The following is a 20,674-nucleotide window of genomic DNA, read 5'->3' as shown; positions in this document are numbered from 1 at the left end:
CCTATCCTTTCCTGACTCAAATCTCGCTGTCCTCTCTCTCCCTCCCACGTCCCCTTCCCCCTACACCTGAAGACGGCGGGAGTGAATTCAACAGACTCTCTGGGAGGTCGGAATGAAAGGACCTGAAGACGACAAACCTTAAGAAACTTCCACGACACGATCATTTCATAACAAAAGAAGTTTAGGTGGATTTTCTTACTACTGACTTTTGAATCCTGCCGAATTTCAGTGTAATCCCACACACCGACAAACTTACAAAGCAGACCGGGATACACGCAAGCCACGTTCCCTTGATGGCTACACCGCAGCGTCCAACACGTTCACGATTTTGATATAAAGGTGTAAATGGAAAAAAAAAAATATGCTTGAACGCCGCCATTGGCAACACCTCAGCGCGTCGGTCCTTCTTTCATAAGAAATGCCGCGAAGAAAATTGATTTTGGGGTCTTGCGCCGTTCGAAGACAGGCAGTGTTTTATTGTCGCCTTCAACAGAATAAAACCAATAGCAGATGCTGTTCACGCCAGGGAACAGCATCGACCCAATAATAATATCGCGGCCCTGAAGTTCCATTTACGTGCGGATCACTTTCTGGCGTTCCTCTAATTACTGAGTGCGATGCTTTATGTCCACGCATAAATTACTTTTTAGGAGAAGAAATAAGAGTCAAACCGCCCATAAACATCAGCCTTGTAAAAAAGGGATGCATATATGCCAAGGAGAAGGTGATGAATGTAAATCAAATCATTGTACGAACCAACCGCAGCAACACCATCACCACCACCTACATACATACCCACCACTACCACCACTACCACTACCATCGGCGTGTCCTTCCCTAGTTCCTCCCCGCCCTTGTCTCGTTTCAAGGTGCGTTCATCTGACTAGCTACATGCCTCCACGTAGTCCGGCCTCACTCACGGGACAGCAATCACGGAAAGAAAACGGAGGGAGTGAAAAGCGTTATCTGCCTAGGGTCTGGACCAACCAACGAGCTACAAGAGCCTCCGACAGCTCCAGCAGACGTCCCCTGAAAGCCAAGGCGAGGAGGAGGTCATGCGGTCGAAGAAGCGTACTCTAACCTACGATAATTCACGATAGCTACCAATTAGGTGCGGGCATAAGTGGTACCATTGTCCTCTAAATGATTTACGGCAAGTCTCGTGTGTGTGTGTGTGTGTGTGTGTGTGTGTGTGTGTGTGTGTGTGTGTGTGTGTGTGTGTGTGTGTGTGTGTGTGTGAGAGAGAGAGAGAGAGAGAGAGAGAGAGAGAGAGAGAGAGAGAGAGAGAGAGAGAGAGAGAGAGAGAGAGAGAGAGAGAGAGAGAGAGAGAGAGAGAGAGAGAGAGAGACTGGACACTTTTCTCAGTCACTTCAATCACGACCAGATTCACCCTCGATCACGCACCGCCGAACACACGACTGGAACACGGACCTCAACACGGATGACTGCCACCACCATCACCGCCATCACCACCACCATGGACGAGACTAATGACTCCCAGCTATCACCACTACTGACATTACCATCACTGCCACTCCTATCACCACTACCATGACCAACACCATCACCATCAACAATAATGTCAAAAGTACACGTTATAATTATGACCAGTGATACTATAATTCTTAAAAACTACTATGATATTAAGTAAGAGATACATTGTTTTTCTACTTTTCATCTCTTGTTATTTTCTTTCCTTGTGATCCACCACACGCAAACAAACTCACAAATCACTGCTGATATTCACCAAACCATTAAACAACAAATTCACCATCCTACCTCCACACCAATTCCACCACCACCACCACCAGCAAGACCAGTACTATCACTCCCCAGCCAGTAACGAGCTTAGGTACAGACAGACATCAACAATAGTTTGATAGCAGAGAACGAAAAAAAAAAAAGAAGAGCAGTTATGGACCCAAACAGCGAAGTTGAGCAGAATACTACGACGCGCGCGCACACACACACACACACACACACACACACACACACACACACACACACACACACACACACACATAGCAGAACATAATGTGGAGGAGAAATCGCGTAGTGTAGTGGTTAGCACGCTCGACTCACAATCGAGAGGGCTGGGTTCGAGTCCCGGTAAATGGCGAGGCAAATGGGCAAGCCTTTTAATGTGTGGCCCCTGTTTACCTAGCAGTAAATAGGTACGGGATGTAACTCGAGGATTTGTGGCCTAGTTTTCCCGGTGTGTGGAGTGTGGTGTGGTCTCAGTCCTACCCGAAGATCGGTCTATGAGCTCTGAGCTCGCTCCGTAATGGGGAAGACTCGCTGGGTGACCAGCAGGCAACCGAGGTGAATTAAATTACACACACACACACACATACACGGATAGGGCGGCACTCGATATCTGCAACGCTAAAACCTGATGTCAAAGGGGAAAAAAAGTGGCTTCTAAATAGACCAGGAGTTGAAAAGTTAAAAAATCGAATTTACAGAAACTACGGTGTGTGTGTGTGTGTGTGTGTGTGTGTGTGTGTGTGTGTGTGTGTGTGTGTGTGTGTGTGTGTGTGTGTGTGTGTGTTGGCGTGTTCTTTAGACAGTCCTCCATTTTCTTCTTCCTTTTTCCTCTCCCTCCACTTTCTCCTCTTCTTCCTCCTGCTCCTGCTCCTTCTCCTGCATACCTCTTGAACTCATTCTTATCAACACCTGCTATGTACTCACCTCTCATCAATCACATCGTCCGTCCGTCCGTCCGTCCGTCCTCCTCCTCCTCCTCCTCCTCGCCCTCGTTCCCCTCGTCTCCCCTTAAGTTACCGCTCGTCTCCGCTCACTCTTCACTTCACACTTCTTGCCACCATCATCGTCGCCTCTTCCTTCATATTCAAGATTTCTCCTCCACATTATGTCCTGCTACGTGTGTGTGTGTGTGTGTGTGTGTGTGTGTGTGTGTGTGTGAGAGAGAGAGAGAGAGAGAGAGAGAGAGAGAGAGAGAGAGAGAGAGAGAGAGAGAGAAATTACTTCCAGGGTTCAACACGCACCTTGTTTCATCACTACCAGTACCACCACTTCCTCCCGCTCCTCCTCCTTCTTACTCTTCTCTTCCACCTTTTCCTCCTTCGTATTCCACCACCATCACTACCATTACCACCATCTCCAACACCACCACCACCACCACCATCACCACCACCACCACCTCCTCCTCCTCCTTCTCCTCCATCTCCTCCTCCTTCTCCTTCTCCTCCTACTTCTCCTCCTCCTCCACCTCCTCTTCCTCTTCCTCCTCCTCCTTCCCTCCTCCTCCTCAACACACCCACTCATCCTTCACGGAGGATACATCCTTGCAACATGGCATCCAGTATTACCTAACCCGATTATCTCTCTCTCTCTCTCTCTCTCTCTCTCTCTCTCTCTCTCTCTCTCTCTCTCTCTCTCTTCGTAGTGCTTCTCTCGTGTTATCACTTTCTTCCATCTCTTCAGTTCTCGTAAACTTTTACTTTTCAGTGTTTTTTTCCTTTTCCCTCACATCAAATTCTACTCTCGGGTCTCATCATCTTTTTAATTTTCTCTTTTGTTTTATTTGTAATGGTTCACGGATCCGTAATCTTGTTTCTATATCATCTATCATCTTAAGTCCTTTCTCTCTCTCTCTCTCTCTCTCTCTCTCTCTCTCTCTCTCTCTCTGATCTTGTTCTTTCCTTTCTCATCATCTCTCCTTCATCCGACTCGCGTGTTTCCTCTCCTCCCTTGCTCCTCCATCTCCACATCTCCACCTCCATTCCTTCCACCCACCATCCGTTCACCCTGAAAGGCCTCTCTTCACCCCCAACCCCACACCACTAGAGAACCGAGAATGTGGGACAACTTTTTCTCCAAATAACCTGAAATTTTGCGAAGATAACTATGGCTGGTGTGGCAGAGAAAAAAATCTTACTTGCACATGCACGTACGCGAGCGTGCTCACGCTCACACGCTCACACGCTCACACACACACACACACACACACACACACACACACACACACACACACTCTCTCTCTCTCTCTCTCTCTCTCTCTCTCTCTCTCTCTCTCTCGCCAGTTTCACTGCTTATTAACAACCAACAAAACAAAACGTTTACCAGGTTGGTGAGCAGCATAGGAAATGCGGTGTGCTTGTGTCATAGTCGTGTTGGTGAGCTTCATAACCAATGTAGTGCGCTCACCAAACCATCCCAAATGTTGGTACGTCTGAGCGCACCAACAGAGCAAGCATGCACTTATAATTGTAAATAAAACCACATGACCACTTCTTCATCAAACCCCAAGCCACCACAGGGCGTCCATCTTGGCACTACTGCTGCAAATTAATATAACGACAAACAGATCTAAGAGTTCACCCAACCCTCTCCCTGCGCCTTAATCCGCCTTGGTACTTCTTTCCCCTCGTCTCTCTTGTAGTGCCTTTCAAAATGCTTTTTATTACATCCTACTTACTCAAAATAATAAATGAAATACTATAGTGGTGACTCTCATTAATATTAGTATGTTTGCATTTCATAAAAATGGTCCACGATTTCACTACTACAACGTGGGATGAAAAAAACTAGTTTAAAAGTGATCACACGAAAAGAGGACACTGTACGACTCTCTCTCTCTCTCTCTCTCGCTCACACACACACACACACACACACACACACACACACACACACACACACACACGTTTCATTTTCCTTGTTAAATATTTGTGAGCTAAGACAATGCGCTAATCTCTGGAGGTATCAGAGTGTAATTCCTTTCTTTCTCTCTCTCTCTCTCTCTCTCTCTCTCTCTCTCTCTCTCTCTCTCTCTCTCTCTCCAAGAATAATCAAACATTTGCACATACTTTTTTTCAATGCATTTTTACCCAAAGAACGCGAAAGTGGGGAAAAACCAGGCCAAGGCTTCGAACAGCACGACTTGAGAATTTGTTTTACTTTGGTATTTACAGTGATTCTACCATTGCTCACGTTCCTTACCTATTATAACTGAATAGCAGTAATAGTAGTAGTAGTAGTAGTAGTAGTAGTAGTAGTAGTAGTAGTAGTAGTAGTAGTAGTAGTAGTAGTAGTAGTAGTAGTAGTAGTAGTAGTAGTAGTAGTAGTAGTAGTAGTAGTAGTAGTAGTAGTAGTAGTAGTAATAGTTAGTAGTTAGTAGTTAGTAGTAGTAGTAGTAGTAGTACTAGTAATCACCATAATTTTCTTCACATCCCTACTAAACCTAACCACTGACAGTCACTTCATAAAAGAACACTTATCAACAAGGAAAACTGCAGCAGATGCGTATTACTTTTACTGCTGTCACTGGGTACGGCTGGAGTGTGTGTGTGTGTGTGTGTGTGTGTGTGTGTGTGTGTGTGTGTGTGTGTGTGTGTGTGTGTGTGTGTGTGTGTGTGTGTGTGTGTGTGTGTGTGTGTGTGTGTGTGTGTGTGAAGGATAAGTGCGTGCATGTGGATCGATGGCACTGCACCTTGAGACTCGCGCGGGAGAAGGGAACAGGGGAGAGTTGGAAAGAATGGACGGGCTTGGGGGGCAGGAGGAGGAGGAGTACAAAGGAGGAGGAGGAGGAGGAGGAGGAGGAGGAGGAGGAGGAGGAGGAGGAGGAGGAGGAGGAGGACGAGAAAAGGCAGGTGAGTGTTTTGGTTGCGGTCTTTCAAGGCAACACACAATACCAGTGTTTCTTGGCGAAGGCAGTTGCAACATACTTTTCTTGTTTTATTTATGCATGTCTGTGTGTGTGTGTGTGTGTGTGTGTGTGTGTGTGTGTGTGTGTGTGTGTGTGTGTGTGTGTGTGTGTGTGTGTGTGTGTGTGTGTGTGTGTGTGTGTGTGTGTGTGTGTGTGTGTGTGTGAAAGAAATCAAACGCCTCGATTCTGTTGGCTGATTAGTTTCTATTTTTATTCTCATTTCTTAATCTCGTTTTTCTATAGTGTCCTTTGTTCCTTATCTTTCATGACTTCAAACAGCTTAAGTCCGTTGGAGCAGCACACAAGTGAGTCAACAAGGGTACAGGCAAACACAGGTGTCCGGACCAACGTACCCAAGTGAAGGGAGCCGAGGCTGGACCAGGAACTAATGGCCCCCTGCATGAACACCTCGCTTTTCCCTCGGCAACGTTCACTGGTAGAAAGCGTTTGTCACCTGCTCTCTCTCTCTCTCTCTCTCTCTCTCTCTCTCTCTCTCTCTCTCTCTGGAAGACGATTTCAGTAATGTAAACAGAATTTTCAGTCTATCATTACTGTTTATATTCTACTTTCCACTATTATTGTTTCAATCGTCACTAGGCATCATTCACAAATAATATCAACATAAGTTCCATTATTCTTTGTCATCATCACATCCACCTCCCTCTCCCCATTTGCCTAACCCTATTACCACCTGCCGTTACCATCATCACATCTACAACCGACTTGGCCACCTCAACCACCAGTCGCTACGTCCTTCATGGAAATGCACGAGGAACATAATAACAAGTCCACGAACACAATAGCACAAAGTCATTACATACTTCATCTGAGTAGTGTGGGCCGCGGTCTAGCAGTTGTTGTGGGGGATGGGGAGCAGGGGCAAGTTCAGAGACTCGGGAAAGGAATGATGAGGGTTACAGCAATGAGAAAGGATTTGAGTGGGAGGGGGAAGCAAAGATAGGATCATAGGTGGGGTATTGGGGAGGTTACACTGTGGGGTTATAATTGAAGTACGTAGAGAAAGGGCAGGGTAGAAAGCAGTGGGGAAGGTTTAGGCTGCTAATCTATTTCTGAACCGAGTAAAACTGCACGCGTCCTGGCCAGCAGCTGCAAATTTCGCGACTGTAGGGGTCTTCTAGAGGTTTATAAGAGAATTCAATAGATTCACAACACTTTAATGCAAAACTTTTACTCTTTTATTCTGACTACGAAGCACATGACGATAATTGTAAACGCCGAGAGCATTAGTTGTATAGTCCTGGAGATTGGGATGATAGTGAATTACAGGCCACTTGCTTAGATAGAGTTGAAATACACTGCAATTTTCACCTGTTATTACAGTCTTTCACCTGACATTTGCAAATAAGACCAGTGAATGTCACGTTGTGGGGGATCGATGCATTCATTGATTTGTTCCTGCCTGGTTTCAAGCAAAGACGCAATTTAGGTCTCGACGAACATACTTATGGCTTTCTTTCTTTTATTTTCTCATGGTTTCCCTTTTTATATGCAGGATTTCGTAGACATTTATTTATATATAATGTTCTACGTCAAATTTTCTTCTTTCGTTATATGACATTCTTCCATTCCTACACAAAAGCATCACACCAACCCAGAGTGACCCAATGATAGTTGAAGGTCATCTGGTCGGTTATTTCATTAACTAACTTCGCCATCAGACTCTTCCACCTCTGCCTCCTGCCCCTGCCCCCCTCCCGTTCCGTCTACCTCCTGCCTCCTCCCTTCAGCCTTTCTTGGGTGGTGTCCTTCATAACATAAACACTCCTCCCTGCATACGAATCACCGCCAAGTCGAGGTAATGGGATGAACCAATCACAACACGTGGTAAACAAGTCTCCCTGCCCTACACCCAATTATACAAAACAGATTAAAGAGTCATCCGCGCTGATTCCTCGCCTACGTACAAACATACAAACAAAGAAAAAAAATCATAAAATAATAAAACAAAACATTACAACGCAAATGGAGAATAAACTAAGAACAAATATTATAATCAGGTTGACAAGGCTGCAATTAAGTCTCATTAGGGAATATGAATGAGAGCTTTTCCACAAGTATTCAAGGCGAGAAACTCTCCTCGTCGTTCTTCTCCTCCTCCTCTAGTTGCCCTACCATCAAGGTCACGTTTTTTCTCATTTATTTCCGACAAAAAACGACTAACCTTCCTCCTACGGTAACGGTACTACAAAAGGGAAAGTTAGTGACACTATAACAACATACAAAAAAGAGTAGAGGACGTCAAAAATATGCGGAACGACCCTTATACTTTCCAGTAGTAATTTTATGATCCAGTGTTGTGTGACGAGTGACAGTAATGTATAATTCAAATTCCTAATCACGTGATCATTATAACACCCAGTAACATGATGGCTAAGTGCGTTAACCAGAGAAGCCTTGCGTGGCGAAAAACTCTGCAGACACTGTAAAAGATGAGAGAGAGAGAGAGAGAGAGAGAGAGAGAGAGAGAGAGAGAGAGAGAGAGAGAGAGAGAGAGAGAGAGAGAGAGAGAGAGAGAGAGAGAGAGAGAGAGAGAGAGAGAGAGAGAGAGAGAGAGAGAGAGAGAGAGAGAGAGAGAGAGAGAGAGAGAGAGAGAAAAAGAGAGATGATGAAGATGCACGAAGGAGACGGAGAAAACATTGAAATAATTAACACCAAAATAATGCGACATGAAGGAGGGAGGGAACAATATGCAAGGGTCCACTGAGCGATGGAGGGAGGCTGAGAGAGTTTGAAGAAGAGGAGGAGGAGAAGGTGGGGTTGCAGGAGCCGACCGTCACAGCCTCCACAATAAAGCGAGGAATGTGTGACGGGCGTTAGCGGTCCTTGAGTAGCACAGGGCGGGGCGGCTGTACAGGTGGTTCGCTACCGTTTACCTGCCCTGTAATTAGGACTCATAAATGCCTACAAATCGATTTTGGAGACATGAGCCGCTGCAGCCTGTAATTGGCAAAGAAATATATTATGAGTGCCTCCTTGCCTCTCCACCCTTCTCTCTCTCTCTCTCTCTCTCTCTCTCTCTCTCTCTCTCTCTCTCTCTCTCTCTCTCTCTCTCTCTCTCTCACACACACACACACACACACATACACACTCCTTTCTATCCAGTAAGTTACAACGAGACTCAGGCTGCGCAGTGGAAGCCGTGTTCTTCATCACAGCGGAAAACACCGAAGCTGTTCAGCTCGCAATGGCAAAAATCTTGTTGATATTGTTATTCTTACCATTATTATTACTACTATTGTTGTTATTATCATTGATGCTGTTATAATCATTATTTTTTATTGTTGTTGTGTTGATGGTGATGTTGACGTTGTTTAATTACGTATACTAATGCTGAAGATATTTTCTTTTGCTGTAGTTGTTTTAGAAAGAGAAGAAGAAGAAAAAGAAGAAAAAAAGGAGAAGGAGGAGAAGAAGGAGAAAAGAAGAACAACAACAACAACAATAAGAAAACGAAGAACAAGAACAAGAACAACAAGAACAAGAAGATGGTAATGAGGATTAGAAAAGTAACAACAGCACCAGTGGTAGTAATAGTAGTAGTAGTAGTAATAGTAATAGTAATAGTAGTAGTAGTAGTAGTAGTAGTAGTAGTAGTAGTAATTAATCTATGTACCTTCCTTTCCTAACAGAGCGCCTTGCAGTCACTTGGACAAGGCGAGCCCTCCCCTTACAGGCGTGAAGACACATACCTGAAATATGAGAGAAAAATCATTATTAGCTTGATGGATCTACACCGTACCTTCCTTAACAATACACGACGTTACTCTCTGACCTGACGCAATGTATTATGACACCATTACTTATTATTGCCTTTAATAGCATGTACTGGTCAATTTACGTTTATTTAGATGATGAATATAAAAGAAAGTCACAAGTAAAATTTACTACCATCACTTATATTTTGTTATCCCCTAACTATCCACATACGAAGAAGAAATTTATATGATATACACCAAATTTTACCTAGATTGCTGACAAAAAAAAAAAAAAAACAATATGCATACGTGTTTTTTCCCCCTCCAGTGATCCGGATAACATTTATTGCAAATCATAATACACATACGTAACCCAGTAACCAGTTCCTGACCCCACCTACAAAAGCCACTTCACAAAACAAAGCAGTGATCAATGCCAGGTTTCACACGTTTCTATAATATCTTTAACATTAGACTCTCTATGCTAAATAACAAAGTGAACACCTTTTTACCAATAAAACAAAAACAACAACATTCTCATCATCAACAATCAACGTAGGTATGTGTGTACAGTACATGGACGTCAGGGAGATGACACATTATTAAGAGAGCAACTCACACACAAACACACATACAAAAAATGTATACATAACAATATCAAGGTCGTTATTGTTATTATTGTCATTCAGTAGTGGTATCGGCGCGGCGTTATCATGGCGGTGATAAGAGACGTGTCTTGCACTACAGGGAGGCAGCCTGGAAGGTAAACGGCCACACCTGAGATACCGGGATACTAACTATGTCACTGCCTCTCGTGTGATAAGATCTCTCTCTCTCTCTCTCTCTCTCTCTCTCTCTCTCTCTCTCTCTCTCTCTCTCTCTGCCATACAAATCTAAGGCTTCGTTAATTTTTCTCCTCTGCCTTGTCTTGCCTTGTCTTGGGCAGCATGAAATAATGTAACTATATATATATATATATATATATATATATATATATATATATATATATATATATATATATATATATATATATATATATATATATATATATATATATATATATATATATATATATATATATATATATATATATATATATATATATATATATATATATATATATATATATATATATATATATATATATATATATATATATATATATATATATATATATATATATATATATATATATATATATATATATATATATATATATATATATATATATATATATATATATATATATATATATATATATATATATATATATATATATATATATATATATATATATATATATATATATATATATATATATATATATATATATATATATATATATATATATATATATATATATATATATATATATATATATATATATATATATATATATATATATATATATATATATATATATATATATATATATATATATATATATATATATATATATATATATATATATATATATATATATATATATATATATATATATATATATATATATATATATATATATATATATATATATATATATATATATATATATATATATATATATATATTAAAAACTTAAATATATGAAAACCTGCTCTAATTATATATCATTATGATGTGAAGGCGAAGGTGATGATACTGTATGTGTGTGTGTGTGTGTGTGTGTGTGTGTGTGTGTGTGTGTGTGTGTGTGTGTGTGTGTGTGTGTGTGTGTGTGTGTGTGTGTGTGTGTGTGTGTGTGTGTGTGTGTGTGTGTGTGTGCATGTTTGTGTGTACGTGTGTGTGCGCAGGGTAGTCAGGAAGCCATACAGGTAGAGGGGGACATGGTGGCAGTAGGGGGATACACCTTGGCCGAATAGAGGCGAGCAGGATCAAAAGGGCGCCGCCGTCAGATACCAGCTTGTCCTCTATGACCGTGGGGAGCATCAACAGTCCCGGGAAATGTGGGCAAGGTGACCCGGAAGGAGTTAAAAGGAAGAGGAGATGCGAGTAACTGAGAAGGAAGATAAGGAGAAGAAAACAAGGCAAGAAACATGAAATGCGGAGGTGGTGGTGGTGATTTAAGCATTATGTGGCAGTGAAGAACATAGTAGGCCTTAGAAGGATTCAACTAAAGGTGGAGATACAAGTAGTAGTAGTAGTAGTAGTAGTAGTAGTAGTAGTAGTATGTGGATGAAACATGCTACAACTAAAAATAATATTACTATGTATATATTGTTCTACACGGGAGAAACTATGAGGAGAGAGAGAGAGAGAGAGAGAGAGAGAGAGAGAGAGAGAGAGAGAGAGAGAGAGAGAGAGAGAGAGAGAGAGAGAGAGAGAGAGAGAGAGAGAGAGAGAGAGAGAGAGAGAGAGAGAGAGAGAGAACGGCACGTGCTAATTAAAGAAGTAATAATTATACACGTAATACTTCCTTTATCTGGAAACTTCCACGGCTGTCCTTTAGAGTGTAATTATATTTTCTCTTGCTAGCATTTTCATTTTTGCCTCTACATGCGATTCTTCTTTTTTCTTCCAATTGGGGTTCATGTGCCGGCGAGGCTAAATCACAAGTGTAATGTACCCTCACACCCGCTAACCTTCAGTTTTTCTGTTAATTGTGTTTTGCCTCAGGAGTGGTGACCGGACAGCCTGCCAGCCATTCCACCCTCTCTTCACTCTCTCCCACACACACACACACACACACACATCGCGTAGTGTAGTGGTTAGAGCGCTCGGCTCACAACCGAGAGGGTCCAGGTTCGAGTCCAGGAAAGCGGCGAGGCAAATGGGCAAGCCTCTTAATGTGTAACCCCTGTTCACCTATAGCAGTAAATAGGTACGAGATGTAACTCGAGGGGTTGTGGTCTCGCTTTCCCGGTGTGTGCAGCGTGTTGTGGTCTCAGTCCTACCCGAAGATCGGTCTATGAGCTCTGAGCTCACTTCGTAATGAGGAAGACTGGCCGGGTGACCAGTAGACGACCGTGGTGAATTACACACACACACACACACACACACACACACACACACACACACGTTTGCATGAGCTGATCCACAAATACGGGTAGAATTATTTTTACTCTTATCAAACAGCATTTTCCTTTACATTGGTTGGCTATTACTATTACCAAAAATTCCGTCTATCTTTAGCCAGAGATTAAAGGCTAATGGGGAAGAAAAACTGATTAGGTATAAATATTGTGAATTCCGGTGAATCGTAAAACAATGCGATATTCAGAGTTAAGGTTGCGGGACAGTGTCTTAAGGGGTGCCAATAACCACCAAGAGCCGCAGCCCTGCATGGCCTCCACATCTCCACCCTCTCACACACAAAAACAAGAAAATTTTAACACACACACACACACACACACACACACACACACACACACACACACACACACACACACACACACACACACACACACACACACACACACACACACACACACACACACACACACCTCTTCAGCTTGTCAACTGTTGTTATCAATAAGAATTTATGAGCAAAAAACAGTTGCATTGTCTAAATGTATAAACCGGAGTTCAAATATCGGGGAGAAAAAAAAAAGCAATACCATGTCTGGTTTGTTTGTGAAGCCCCTATGTCTTATAGCACTTTATTATGGCAAATATGTTTCGTTTAATATTACAGAAACCATCCCTTGGAGAACCGGTAATTCTGATTATGTGGTCGTGTGAAACTGCGGGAAATAATGAAGCAAAGGATGGTGCAGCGCCAAATACGTCGGTAGTGGCCGCGACGCAGACAGTCATGACAGGGGAAGCAGGAAAAGCCCAACAACACACCGCACGAGGCTTGGGGCTGAAGAAGGCTGGACGGAGAGGCCTCAGAAAACTTAGCAAGAGTCCCAACATCAGACTGAGCTAGGATCTTTTTAGAGCAGAGACAGCTTTAGTTTCTGTTGACAGGTTTCATCCTTAGAAACTGGGATAACATCTGTCTTCAGCACATCCATGAGTAAGTGAACGCAACAAACAAAACCTCAAAAAGGAAGCCATATTTGAATAAAAAAAAAATAAATAGACTGAGAATAAGATTTCATGCACAGCACTCAAATCATGAAAGATATAATTTAGAGGTGATATCCAACGCTGAAATGTTGACCAAATAAAGCCTCCACAACAAGCTTTACTTTCCTTTTCTGCATTGCCGAAACACGATCTATGGGAAGCGTAAACTTTGACAATATAACGAATATCATTGTCTCTATAAACTTAAAAGCGATCAACAATTCCACGAAACACACTTTGAAATGTTTCAGGTATAATGCGATTTAGAGGATCACCTTAATCTCTTATGCTTCCCCCAGTGAACACGATAGTAAATAACAATTGAAACGGTTTAAATAAAACTAGTGATTAGATATCTGTAATTCTTAGATCTTTTGTAGTTTATAAATGCCTAAAACAAAATATGATTTTTGAGACATCTCGTAAGGTTTGTTCCTTGGCATTCCACAGTTTTCCAGGAGACATTTTCATAATGTGGTGCAGGTAAAAAAAAAAAATATAAAAACGGAAGAAGAGAGTTGTATGGCCTGATGAAACTGTTTATGAGTGCTACAATCATGTTCACAATAAGGGAAAATGGCAGACAAAGATGAAGGCTCCCTCAAACCAGACCTAGCAGGGAAAGAAAAAAATATCACAACATGGATAAATTGCTTGGACATCTTATGGAAGAGATAACTACAAGTATTGAAAGACGACCAGCAACAGCCTTAGAAAGGAGGAGGATGATGAGGGAGAGAAGAAAGAGAAGAACAAAAATGAAGATGAAAACTAAAAGACGTGAAGGAAACAGCAATAGAGCAGCACACTGGTAGGGGGTGGTGGTCTGGCGTTGTGGACGAGGACCATCGAGGGAAAAGTAATGAGGAAAGAGGCGGGCTAGTGCCAGGGTAGTGCAACGAGATCATCAGCGTCAGCCGAGGCACTATTCACTATCAGTAAGCGAGACACTGACAAGGACGAATGATGGGAGACAAGGAGGACCACCACCACCACCACCACCACCACTACCACCACCACCCTGATCTACACTGCATCTATACAATACAATATATAGAATTCGACTAAATTATGGGCAAAATGAGGCCACAACTATTCAACACGAACGTACATTAAACGCAGCCAACCACCCACCTACACAACTACTGCATATTTCAAGCTCAACTCCTTTTGCCAATCTATTGCATATTTGACATTAATATGACATTACGCATTAATGAGACAAGACTTAAAGCCGCCCAGTGGTTTCTTGGTCACGCCTCACAACAAGTCAAAGCACGTGGCGCTATTGGCAGGTCACGACGCACCTGCCACACACTCTGAGACGTAATAACACGATTTAAAAGGTACGAAAATAAATTCTTTCCTGACAAAAATTGACGGGGATTCTCTATCAAAGAAACAAGAACGTATGTAAGTATTTACAGAAGTCTTACTTTTCATAATGGCTTTACCTGTCAAAATCCAAGTCAACAAATAAAAGTATAAGCTAAGAACCCGTGAGGTGCAGAAGTGGTCACCTCCCTTCCTGTCGTTCTGTCATCTCTCAGTTCAGCTACGTAAAAAAATGGTAAATTTATTTATCATAAATCACTAAACGAGCAAAAGAAAGCGCAATAATAAACACAAAGAGAGAGAGAGAGAGAGAGAGAGAGAGAGAGAGAGAGAGAGAGAGAGAGAGAGAGAGAGAGAGAGAGAGAGAGAGAGAGAGAGAGAGAGAGAGAGAGAGAGAGAGAGAGAAACACGTTCCTTAATATATTCACGGGCACATTAAATACAAATTTGAATCATATCTCATGTTAAGCCAGACCTACCTTGACCCTCTCCTTTGAGCTACCTTCCTACGTACACTTCTTTCCCATGAGTTGTTGATCAGAAGGTATCTGTGAACTTGTCTGGTAATTTGTAGTACATCAAAATAATCGAGGAACCACGTGTTAGGAGAGGCATTTGTCAAAATTTGTAAAGAGGAGAGTGGTGGTGGTGGTGGTGGTGGTGGTGGTGGTGGTGGTGGTGGTGGTGGTGGTGATGATGATGATGATGATGATGATGATGATGATGATGATGATGATGATGATGGTAGTGGTGGTGGTGGTGGTTGTGGTGGTGGTTGTTGGCAAGGTGCGGCGAGGGGAACGACCTCCATGCGTAGGGATCCCTGCGAAGAACATAAAAAGTATATTGTGTTTGCAGCCCAACACGAAGGGCTTGATGTCTGGCTGCTTTCCAAATGGCCTCCTGGATACCGAAGGTAATTAGATGATTCGTTCTCGCTTAATCTACCAAAATATTACGGTGAGACAAGACGCAGCCTCACTCCTTCAGAACGCCACGAATATTTATTTTCAAAGATTTTTCGCTGCAAGACTGCACGACCAGCCTCGCGCTCATTAACGCTGGCTAACTACTGCTTCTCTGCCCACACTATTTCTTTTTTTCTTTCTCACAACAGATCACAGATAAAATCGAAAGATAAGTACGCAGGTGGGAAGAATAGAAGTGAAAATTATTTTCAGCAAAACCAAGTTACTGAACCGGCAAAATTAGCAACACGACACGTACATATTTTGACGCTGACGATGAGGAAGAGCAAGTTGGATTTTACTCATAAACATAACTGCCCTTGCCCACAGCCAGGTGTTGAGGTTGGTCAGGTCCACCACGCCTCAGCCTCCTTGTTATTCCCGTGGTGATGTCTGGTCTCTGCGTCACCAGTCTAAAAATGGAACCAAGGTCGGTCCAATACTACACTCAAAAGCAAAGGGTGAAAAGATCGAGGACTTCGCAGCACGAGTTACGTTAACTGGATTTCCTTGTGAGCAGGATTGTAGGGCATAGGTGAAGCTCGCACTGGATTATCATACGCCACACACGAGGGGATGTGACTGAGACTATCTGTGCCTGTTTACATTCTGTTCTTACGAGTGGCGTGTGTGTGTATGTGTGTGTGTGTGTGTGTGTGTGTGTGTGTGTGTGTGTGTGTGTGTGTGTGTGTGTGTGTGTGTGTGTGTGTGTGTGTGTGTGTGTGTGTGTGTGTGTGTCCTGTTCATACACTTATCACGCCTAGTTTTTGCACCTTTGACAGAACAAGCCACACCAAACACTTGATTACATCAGCCACACCCAAAGATCCCCCATCAAATGTTCCCTTCCCTCCCTTCACCTCCGAATTCCCTACTTGACAGCATCCAAGTGGAGATAAGAATACAACCACTGATAAAGATAATGGAGAAGCAAAATGTCATCTGTTCACGTAGCAGAGAGAATGTAAATATTAAATGTTGCTTGAACACACACACACACACACACACACACACACACACACACACACACACACACACACACACACACACACACACACACATACATGATAAAGAAAGAAAAATGGGATCTTTCGTCAGTTAAGGCATAGTGAATTTCTCAAACTGTAATTAACTGAGGTATTTCTTCATGACAGTATCTCTCTCTCTCTCTCTCTCTCTCTCTCTCTCTCTCTCTCTCTCTCTCTCTCTACCAGAACGCATCAAGGTCACCCATTCCTATATCACGGAGGGTAAGTAGCATTCTTCTTTTTTTTCCATTCACAACGAAATTACCAGAGTTCGCATAACCTGAAGCAGAAGCAGGTGGTGGTAGCACAGCGCTGCCTCCTCCTCCTCCTCTTCCTTCTCCCTCAGCCTGCGAATCAAACTACGCCAAGAAAATAACCGGGTAAGGCAGAGACGAGAAGAGAAATGTAGGGGCGGGAGGACTGGTGGTGAGTGTTCGAGTGTGATGGTTGGGGGCATGAAGGAAGGGAGGGAGGCAGAAGTGAAGGTGAGGGTCGGTCCTGCGTCGTAAGTTTCCCATCTATACTTTGCCATCGAAGACACCTATTGCGGCAGCGCGGATACCATTTCTGCCTCCACAATCGTCGACATAACAGCTTCTCCTGTCACTCACTCGGTGCTGCAAACGACGTCTCTCCCTGTATAATTTCAAGGATAACCCAGAGCCTCCAGGGCCTGTCTAGATAAACCAGGAAAAAGAAAACGAAAAAATAAAGAATCAGTCCGTCCGCTTTGCCCGCAGGTGGAAGGAGTGGTGGTGGTGGAGGAGGAGGAGGAGGAGGAGGAGGAGGAGGAGGAGGAGGAGGAGGAGGAGGAGGACGAGGACGAGGAGGAGAACACTACGTCTTTATTGACAAAACCCGCGACCGTCATCAGGCAGACAATGACAGCGTCCGCGGTGCAGGTGTGGTTGCATACAACATCTCCAGGCGGAGAAATTATATTCTGAAAACCGTATTTCACTCCACGTCAAATGGAAACGTGTGTGTGTGTGTGTGTGTGTGTGTGTGTGTGTGTGTGTGTGTGTGTGTGTGTGTGTGTGTGTGTGTGTGTGTGTGTGTGTGTGTGTGTGTGTGTGATGACTTTTTATTATTTCTTTTTCTTCCTCTTACTCGTGTTTCAAACTGGTAATCAAGTAAGGTGTTTTTGCTCGTCTCTATTATGTATAAATTCCCATCCCTCCCCGTCCATCCGTCTGGTTCGGTGAGGGAGGCGGCGTAGGGGGGACTGAGGGAGGAGGCAGGGAAGGTGCCGTCGTGAGTCATGCAACTGATGCGCAGTGCATAAACCGCTGCGTCACACCACACTTGTTTCACCGAGCAGCAGGTGTTCCTCCCGAAGCTGCAGGTGCTGAGGGAGGCCGCTCCGCGCACCCTCCCCTGGTCGACGGTGCCTCAACTCGCATCGCAATTCAGGTCCTCATCAGCCCAAGCCACCAGCCAGCCAGGGGCACCAACCAGCCCGCCCACACCAGGAGTTTTATTTCCTTGCTTAACTCATTTTAGTACAAACGAGATATTCTTATCTATATTGGCTCAGCTTTTAAAAATAGATCCCCTCCGAAGTTAAGCTAAGATTGACTAGATGAAGTTTTAAAGGAGACGAAAACTTGTGTTGTGAGACCAAACATATGAAGAGGATCGTATGTATATATGTATGTATGTACAGGCTATCGCTGGCTGACTAACGCGTGGTGCCTCCGATATAATGGGAGATACAACACTGATATGATTAGTGGTCAAGGTTCTGATTACCTACTTTATTTGCTTATTTTGTTTTGAGGGCAAAACATAATCTCAAGCGTTATGGTGAGAAATATTGTAACGGGAAAGAAAAACGTGGACCAGAAGGTTAGCATATGTATGGGTTTCCACATGTTTTCCCTTCCTTACAACATACCTCCTCCTCCTCCTCCTCCTCCTCCTCTTCCTTCTTCTATTTTACACACTCTCTTTTAAAAGTCTCCCTCCTCATCCTCATACTCCCTCCCTTTCTCCCGCCTGGGTTTATTTTCCTCCCTGCCTGGGTACACAGCCTCTCCTCCAGGCAGTCAGTCTCATCTCCGTGTATTCCCAGCAAGTACTCCCGATTAACGACAATATAAATATGCTTTCATCGCTCATTTATTACTAAGAATGTACACACCCTCCTAAGGTCACATTCTCACAATTCCACGAACTCACATCCACATTTCTTCTTGGTATTCCCTACTCTCTCTTTCACAGCACTGCATACTTAATTACTTCTCGCTAACAATTACCTGTCTTGAAATGTGCGCCCGGTATCTGCTCTGCTCCTTTGCCGAGAGAAGTCAACCCACGGCCTCCAAGCTTTCTCTCTCTCTCTCTCTCTCTCTCTCTCTCTCTCTCTCTCTTAAGAAAAGACCAGAAAAATCGGCGCCGCCCAGCGTTTTACTGCGATATCACACACAAACCTGCCTTGGAGAAAACTACATGGAAGACCAACCTTTATTTTACTCTGCCTTGCACCTTCCTACCTCATCACTTTGCCTCCTTCTCATCCTCCTCCTACTTCTCTTCTCCAGAATAGCACGGAAATTCCTCTCTCTCTCTCTCTCTCTCTCTCTCTCTCTCTCTCTCTCTCTCTCTCTCTCTCTCTCTCTCTCTCTCTCTCTGTGTGTGTGTGTGTGTGTGTGTGTGTGTTTTCACTGTTTGATCTGCTGCAGTCTCTGACGAGACAGCCAGACGTTACCCTACGGAACAAGCTCAGAGCTCATTATTTCCGATCTTCGGATAGGCCTGAGACCAGGCACACACCACACACCGGGACAACAAGGTCACAACTCCTCGATTTACATCCCGTACTTACTCACTGCTAGGTGAACAAGGGCTACACATGAAAGGAGACACACCCAAATATCTCCACCCGGACGGGAAATCGAACCCCGGTCCTCTGGCTTATGAAGCCAGCGCTCTAATTGGGAAAGGGAGAGGATGTGACGCTCCTCACTTTACTACACTATTGAATCATATATCTTAACTCTTCTCATCGTGACGGGATAAACACAGTCCTAGGGCAAGGAATGTTTCCCATTTTCGTCCCGTTTCACCCTGGCGCGGTAAATGCTGTGCTCCATAAATATTAGAAAAAATAAAAACAAATGGTGTTAACAATTTTATGTCCAGCCCGAGGGAGCCACTAACCAGCGAATGCCAGTTGAAGGAGGCCACAAGTAGTTTATGCAACCAATGACCTAGTTAATTTGCATAATTTAATCATACGTAAGCATTGCTCTTCGTCAGCACTCCAAATGATGAAACTGCAAATTGTGGTCCCCAACCTCGTTAGTCCGGAGAACACGGCGTCCTTCCGCACACAACAAACTTTACACGCCACCGCTGACCTAACCTAACCTCCACATCCTCCAATAAAAAGAAAAAATGATAATAATAAAACTTCACACAGAAAAAGTTTTATCTCTTGCGAACTCTAAATGAGGACGAACGGACGGCGCTAAACTACTCATTGCTTAGAGCGCCCCAGAAGAGCTGGCAACTTAACACATGCTGGATATCTACGTAGATTCCGCAAGATCCAGCCATCCTACCACCAACTCCTCCACTACCACTACCACCACCAGTAACACCTGCCTCCCTACCCTCCAGAATAAGTCTTCCTCCCCATCCCCCACACTCCTCTCTAAGTCGCTGGCAGAGGAACATGACGTATAGATCCTGCCTCCCTCACTCCCCGCTTAAAGCTCTAACAAAGAAACACACAAACACACACACACAACACACACACACACACACACACACACACACACACACACACACACACACACACACACTTCTCTTCTACCTACGTTTTTATATTTGTTATTGATAGCAAGGATCAACTAGTGTTTCAAAGTTTACAGAGACTAGCATTTTCTACTTCTACTAATCAAGGTATCTAAGCACACTGAGGACCCATTGGGATTCCCT

At 43.4% G+C, this 20,674-nt stretch overlaps 1 long non-coding RNA gene across 1 annotated transcript in view; it reads right to left on the bottom strand.

Annotated features, from left to right (window-relative positions):
• The window catches only part of LOC123516104, a 202,420-nt gene that overhangs the window by 161,707 nt on the left and 20,039 nt on the right, over window positions 1-20,674 (bottom strand). Inside the window, exon 2 of the long non-coding RNA XR_006678087.1 lies at window positions 9,303-9,378. This is a non-coding gene — a long non-coding RNA (uncharacterized LOC123516104). The remainder of the gene's footprint in view (window positions 1-9,302; window positions 9,379-20,674) is intronic.

The sequence above is a fragment of the Portunus trituberculatus genome, chromosome 40 (genome assembly GCF_017591435.1).
Source record: "Portunus trituberculatus isolate SZX2019 chromosome 40, ASM1759143v1, whole genome shotgun sequence".
In the NCBI taxonomy this organism is placed as follows: Eukaryota; Metazoa; Arthropoda; class Malacostraca; order Decapoda; family Portunidae; genus Portunus; species Portunus trituberculatus.
The sequence above is the reverse complement of the archived record's forward strand: the minus strand, read 5'-3'. Positions and strand labels throughout refer to the sequence as shown.